Source organism: Berghia stephanieae, chromosome 3, assembly GCF_034508935.2.
Source record: "Berghia stephanieae isolate SIO BIC M18660-M18661 chromosome 3, UCSD_Bste_1.3, whole genome shotgun sequence".
Classification (NCBI taxonomy): Eukaryota; Metazoa; Mollusca; class Gastropoda; order Nudibranchia; family Aeolidiidae; genus Berghia; species Berghia stephanieae.
The window spans coordinates 86,938,192-86,945,457 of record NC_088362.1 but is presented as its reverse complement, the minus strand read 5'-3'; the positions used below and the strand labels follow the sequence as shown (position 1 = coordinate 86,945,457).

Sequence of the window (7,266 nt, the reverse complement as noted above, 5' to 3'; positions counted from 1 at the left end):
AATCACACAATGGAACAAGTTACAGAAAATCCTTAATTAGGCATTATGATACAAGAAAATCTAAAATGGCAAGCTCACATCAACAAAATAATAAATAAAGCAAATTCCGCGCTAGGGTTCATTAAAAGAAACGTCAGACAGTGCCATGCAAACCGGAAAGAAACCACCTACATAACACCCATAAGATCAATCTTATTCGTTTGGGACCCACACCAACAATCTGATATAACAGCAGTTGACGCTGTCCATGGAAATGCGTTATAGCTTTAAAGAAAGACGTTCACATAATTCTATAATAACTATACTTTGTTTACGTCACACATTAACTACGACGTCGTAATCACACAACATTGTAGTTTCCATTTTGTTTTTTTGTTCTGTATCAAAGGTTTTGTTTATTAAGACGATGATGGATACATTCCAAATAGCAACGCCATAACTGAATATGCAATAAAGATGTTAGACCACACATTCGGGTACTTGACTCAACAGGACTCGGTTGTTTTCAGAAAGCGTTATCTATACATTAGTAGTAGGAGTAGCAGCGGCTGAAGAAATCAGTAGTAGTATCAGAAGCAGTAGTAGCAGAGGTGATTGTGGTGGTGGTGGTAGTGGTAGTAGTAGTAGTAGTAGAAGTAGTAGTAGTAGTAGTAGTAGTAGTAGTAGTAGTAGTAGTAGTAGTAGTAGTAGTAGTAGTAGTAGTAGTTGTAGTAGTAGTATTAGTAGTAGTAGTCGTAGTAGTAGTAGTAGTAGTCGTAGTAATAGTAGTAGTAGAATAGTAGTAAGTAGTAGTAATAGTAGTAGTAGTAGTAGTAGTAGTAGTAGTAGTAGTAGTAGTAGTAGTAGTAGTAGTAGTAGAAATAGTAGTAAGCAGCAGCAGCAGTAGTAGTAATAGTAGTAGCAGTAGTAGTAGTAGTAGTAGTAGTAGTAGTAGTAGTTTAGTAGTAGTAGTAGTAGCAGCAGCAGCAGCAGCAGCAGCAGCAGTAGTAGTAGTAGTAGTAGTAGTAGTAGTAGTAGTAGTAGTAGTAGTAGTAGAAGTAGCAGTAGTAGTAGTAGTAGTAGTAGTAGTAGTAGTAGTAGTAGTAGTAGTAGTAATAGTAGTAGTAGTAGTAGGAGTAGTAGTGGAAGAAGCAATGGTGGTGGTGGTAGTTGTTATAATAGTAAAAGTTGAAGAAGAAGAAGAAGAAGAAGAAGAAGAAGAAGAAGAAGAAGAAGAAGAAGAAGAAGAAGCAGCAGCAGCAGCAGCAGCAGCAGCAGCAGCAGCAGCAGCAGCAGAAGAAGAAGAAGAAGAAGTAGAAGAAGAAGAAGAAGAAGAAGAAGAAGAAGAAGATCACAATTATATCCAACCAAACAATAGTCTCTCACGATTTCTTCACTCCGTGATGTCCAGGATAGTCCCCGCCCCCCTTCACCCCTAAAAAATAAAAGTAAAAAACAAAATAACGAAAAAAAAAACAAACAAAAAAATACAACCAAAAAAAAACAACAACAATAAAACACAAAACAAAACAAAAATATTTATTTTAAAACCCAAAAATAAACCCCCATAACAATCAAACAAACAAACAATAGCCAAAAAAGAAAGAATAAAAATAAATAAAAATAAAACAACCACAAATCAAACGAATACATGAGAAGATAGATAGATATATAAATAAATAGATAACATGCAGCATAGTTCTGCAAAGTGAGTAGAGTGGTAGTTTCTTTTTGCTATGAAAGAAACGGGGCTCGAAATCAAGTCCTCTTATTATAGTAGACTGCTATAGCAACAAGGCCATCTCATTATTTTTAACGCATTATGGAAAAAATATATAACCGTTCAAATAATAGACTAAATAATTTTACATATGTATTTGATCTTAAAAGAAAGAATAAGGTTATATTTTTATAGTTTTGTACTTTTCTCGAAAACATCAATATCCAGTAGGTGTAGTTGAGAGACTATGATATGACCTAAAAGTGTCGAAAACACCGACAAACCCTTTGAAAAGAAAAACAAATATCATTAAAAGAGTAAAATTTGCTATTTAATCTTCTTATTGCGTTTAGAATTTCTAAGTGAGCTTACATATTCATATTATATTATTATATGAATATTTTTATTAGTATTCCGACCTAGTTCTAACTCTTGACAAGTCCTTCATTAGCTAGTGAATCATCAACATCTCTCTCTATCTCGCTCTCTCTCTCAACCGACATCCAATCGCGTCATCTCGCAGGGACTTGAGACTTGAGACCTTTGTTTTTATCCGGGAATTGGGCCACTACCTATTATAAACACCATGCCAATACAACATATGTTATGCAGGACCGCTTTAAAATGAACACGCATGAAGAAGAGTGCAAATCCGTTGACTACAATATATTATGCAAAGTTGACTTTATCCATTTTCAAGGGAAGCAACGTAGATAATATGTGGTAGGTATCAACATGCTGTCAAAGAAAGGGTTGTTTTAAGAATCTCTCAAACCTATTCCAATCTGCCTCTGTTCTCGTGTGCTCTAGCGGGTTATTCCACGAAACTGCAGCGACATAACAAAAGGACTGTTTACCGAAATGAGTTGTTTTGGGGACTTTAACAGTATTGGTGTGTCTAAAATCACATGTCTCTTGCTTATAGAGATTTTTCATGTGACAATAATATTATCGTATCTGTGTGTGGGTCGTTAGATTTGAAATAAAAATCACACACAGAGTGCCCAAAGAAGCCCAGTGCCACCTCTCTCTCTCTCTCTCTCTCTCTCTCTCTCTCTCTCTCTCTCTCTCTCTCTCTCCGCCTCTCTCTCTCTCTCTCTCTCTCTCTCCCTCTCTCTTTCTCTTTCTTCCTCTCGAGCTGTACTTGATGCTTTAATGCTTAAGATTTCAATCAGACGCGAAATATTGAATTCAATGGAATTCCACACAAAAACTCTTGGCATCATCGAAAATTAAGTTATAATATAAACGAAAAGAAAAATGTGTGTGCCGAAAGGGGGGGGGGGGCTGATGTTACAAAATACAAGACCCCCCCCCCCCCACACACACACACCACCAAAAGAGAATAAAACAACAAACAACCACCCCCTCCCAAAAAAAACAAAAAAAAAACAAAGATAGAAACCAAAAAAAAACAACAAAAAAAAAAAACAAAAAAGAAAAACAAACAGGAAAAAAAACCAGCAAAAAAAAAAAACCCAACAAAACAACAAACAAACAAGAAAAAAAAACAACCCAAACCCCCCCCAACAAAACAAGAGAAAACAATAAACAAAAACAAAAAAAAAGAACAAAAACTAAAACAAACAAAACTAACAAACAAACAAACAACAAAACAAACGAGACCGTTGTCAAGTGTCAAGTATTTACTTTAAGCGAGAGATGACTTTAACAGGGTAGACTTATCGCGGACTGCATATTAAGACGATAAAGGTCCTGTTTGCCATACTATAATTACGGATGATGGTCCATCCGTGAGTTAGATCTCTTCGTATCTTTGTGCTCACACTTCACATGCTGGTATAAAATATGTTAGCCAGGAAAAGTTAAGGACACATTGCTGTGTTGATCTTGTAACAAGTTAGGTCTTCTCATCTCTGGATCTTCTAGGGAGAGTGTGATACAATAACATAATTTGATAAATAGCACTTCCCTTGCGACCTCGGAACTAGACAAAATAACAGGAATGAATGCATGAATTTGACAAATTGTGAGTTAAGGTACGTTTACATTTATTACTAATAGATTTATGATTTAAATCGATCGATATTTGAAGGAAGAGTTTTCTGGCCAAATTTTCAAATACGAGTTATTTTTTGGTTGTTTTTTTTTCTTCCAGAGTACGGTTAATTATTCTGATACTTACTTACTTACTTACTTACCTAAGGCCTTTCGCTTCCTAATCATCCGATCGTAAGTAAGTACGGTTAATTATTCTGATACAGATAACAAATAAGTAGACCTGCCTGCCAGATCCTTTGGTTTGTGATAATATAATATAATATAATATAATATATAATATAATATAATATAATATAATATAATATAATATAATATAATCTCATCTCATCTCATCTCATGTAGTTCCATATCTGAAGCAGACGTCGGAGGTCATCTTCCGCCAAGCTGATCTATCTCTTGCCAATTCTATTAAAGCAGCGCCACCTTTCTCAGCTTCATCTGTCCAAGTTCTTATCCCTTTCAAATACGTTATTCTTTGTCTTCCTCTTATTCTTTTTCCATTCATCTTTCCAGTCAAGGCGAGTATTTCCAAACCAGGGTGGCGGATAATGTGTCCTAAAAATTCCATTTGGCGTTTGATGATTTTTGTTATCAGTGATCTTTTTCTGTTTGCCATTTCTAAAATTTCTTCATTTCTTTTCCTTTCCATCCATGACACCCTCATCATTCTTCTGTAAAACCACATTTCCACTGCCTCCAGTCTTTTAACCATGGTCTTGTTTATGGTCCAGCTCTCACAACCATATAGCAGCACAGACAGTACATAGCAATCCAGGACCTTGATTTTTGTTTTCATGCTAATATTCCTGTTTTTCATAATTGTATGCAGCTGGTTGAATGCATTCTTCGCCATACCTATTCTTTTCTTTATTTCACAATCTGATTTTCCATTGGATGTTACATTGAAGCCTAAATATTTGAAACATTCAACTTGTTGTATTGTTTGTCCTCTGCTTGTTATTACACAGGCTGGTGGGTTATTATTTTTAGATACCGTCATACATTCTGTTTTAGATATATTCAGTTCCAGTCCCATATTTTCACTACTCCTGACTACAACATCCAGTAATTATAATATAATATAATATAATATAATATAATATAATATAAAAACCGCGTCTTCATACTCTGACAAAAAGCGTTTCCACATTTGGTCTGGAAACCTTTACTTCATACACTGTATATCGATCTATTAGAATGATCCTCATCTTGCTAAACATTTAAAACCCCAAAACACCTTTGGGGTGTTTTGTAGTTATAGACATTTTGACGTTTGGAGAAATCTTAACCGATATCTGTAGTTTTCTGCTCGACACGAAAATAAAAGTTGTTTTATCGGTGCTCGGTATTTTGGTCATGACTTATCTGTCAAGTACCCGGTTTTGATTTTTTCTCTACAAGACTATGCAAAATTCTTTCGAACTTCGAATTCCTATTGTTATCTGACTGGAGATGATCAGTACATAACGGAGCGATTGTTACGTTACATGTATTTGTAAAAGTTTACGGACACGAAACCGCATGGGGGGAAACCAATATTAACCAGTTAACTGCCGTCACCATCATCATCATCATTGCCTTTTTCACCCTGGGTCAGGGTATAGGCCACAGACAAACAGTTTCCATCCTTCCTGAGCCAACTTTTTTATCTCATTCCAGGTCTTACCACTTCTCTGTATATCAGCTTCTTTAATTCTTCTCCATGTTCCTAGTGGCCTTCCCCTTGATCTTCTGCCCTGAGGGTTCCAGTCCAATACTTTCTTTGTTATAGTTGAGTCATTCTTTCTAAGCGTGTGTCCAATCCACCTCCATCGTCTTCTTCCTATTTCCTCTCCCACTGGTTTCTGCTGTGTTCTTTTCCATACTTCTTCATTTTTTATTCTGTCCATCCATTTTATTCTGAGTAGCTTACGCATAGTTAACCGTACCCTGGAAAAACACAAAAGTATTTTAAAAAGGGTAATTAAAATCGATCGATATTTGAAAGACGAGTCTTCTGGCCAAATTTTTAAATGCGTGTTTTCCAGTGTACGGCAATTACGAGGTTAATCACGGAGTGCTTTTAAGTAATGAGATGTAAGAAATGCAAAGTTAAGAAACTCACTTGTCTATGTTCCTTCATTGAAGGTTTATGATGCCACTCGGAAGGGCGAACATTTAAAACAAAAATTAAGATCTGAAATATTAAACAAAAAGGATGTTAAATTTATCCACATGTATATATATAATATATATATATATATATATATATATATATATATATATATATATATATAAATATATATATAGCGCAATATCCACTCAACGTGCTCGAGGCTCTTTACAAAGGCTGTCTGGCCAACAGCAACACTTAACACTTAGGACGGGACATGACGCCTGTAAGGCGGTATTACAATTTTTTTACGGACAGAGACAACGCTGTTAACGGCCAAGTACTCATTTTACACCTGAGTACGTCGAGAGAATGTAAGTAAAGAGCCTTTTTCAAGGACTCACTATGCGCCGAGCGAGGCTCGAACCCAGGACCTTCCGATCCGAAAGCGAGTGTCATACCACAAAACCACATAGCCACACAGGTTTGAAACTGGCTCTGTAAGATCTATATCTCGGTAGTCATGAAGTAAAATCATTGATGTCCTCTGTATCAACTTCTACTACTACTGCTACAACTTCTACTTCTTCTGCTACAACAACAACAACAACAACAACAACAACAACAACAACAACAACAAATACATGTACTACTTACTCCCACTACAATTGAAAATCGAAATATGGAATTTATCATGTAAAACGAGTAAGAAACACAAAAAGACGATATGGTTTCAAAATGGAGGAAAATGTATGAGAAAAAAAAATATTCAAGATGAACGTAACCCCTAGAGTCACGAATGTGCACGATCTCAGAAAATCTGTTTACGCTAACATTTCAAAATAAAAGGCGCGTTGTTTATAATACACAATATTTATTTATTTATTTATTTGGATGCCTCTACATATTTGTTGCTTGATTACTCTGCGCCTCTTTGAAGAAAATAGGCTATATGAATTTGTTTTATTTACGGCAAATTGCTTATTTGTATATTCCAGTGCGTGGCTCCATTCATGTGTTATGCACCCAATGAGATTGGCATCATAATATATTATAGAAAAAAATATTAAGCCAGCGGAAAAGTGAAATTCTTCTGAGTCCTAAATAAAACCTATGGAGTTTGAGCTTATCCCGGCTTCTGAAGTCTGAAATGGACACACATCAATGTTTGCTTGCCACCCTTTTAATTTGATGCTCGTTTATCACATAATATGTACTTTCCACCAAATCCCCACTGACTCAGCTACCCAATCAAAATATTATTAGTAAAAAGTGTCTTCCATAGGGCATAGGACTCCCCGTACCATTAAGCTACGATGTCTACCTGCCGACTCAAACATTCAGGCCTGATTTAGGTGGATTAGTAATACAAGGCAGCACCGGGGATGGGGATGGAGGGGGGGGGGGGGGGGGGGGGGGGGGGGTTGAATTGAAAGTGTGTGACTCGATGAAA

The 7,266-nt window shown here is 36.0% G+C and overlaps 1 protein-coding gene across 2 annotated transcripts in view; it reads left to right on the top strand.

The window, feature by feature from the left end:
• The first annotated feature begins 3,455 nt into the window (after positions 1 to 3,455).
• Positions 3,456 to 7,266, top strand: part of LOC144968718 (stromelysin-2-like) — a 68,468-nt gene continuing 64,657 nt past the window's right edge. The window contains exon 1 of one of the 2 annotated variants that reach the window (XM_078907332.1): positions 3,456 to 3,689. The gene's annotated coding sequence lies outside the window, so the exon portion shown is untranslated. Of the gene's footprint in view, positions 3,700 to 7,266 lie in introns of both variants that reach the window. The other variant, XM_078907331.1, reaches the window with a different exon arrangement.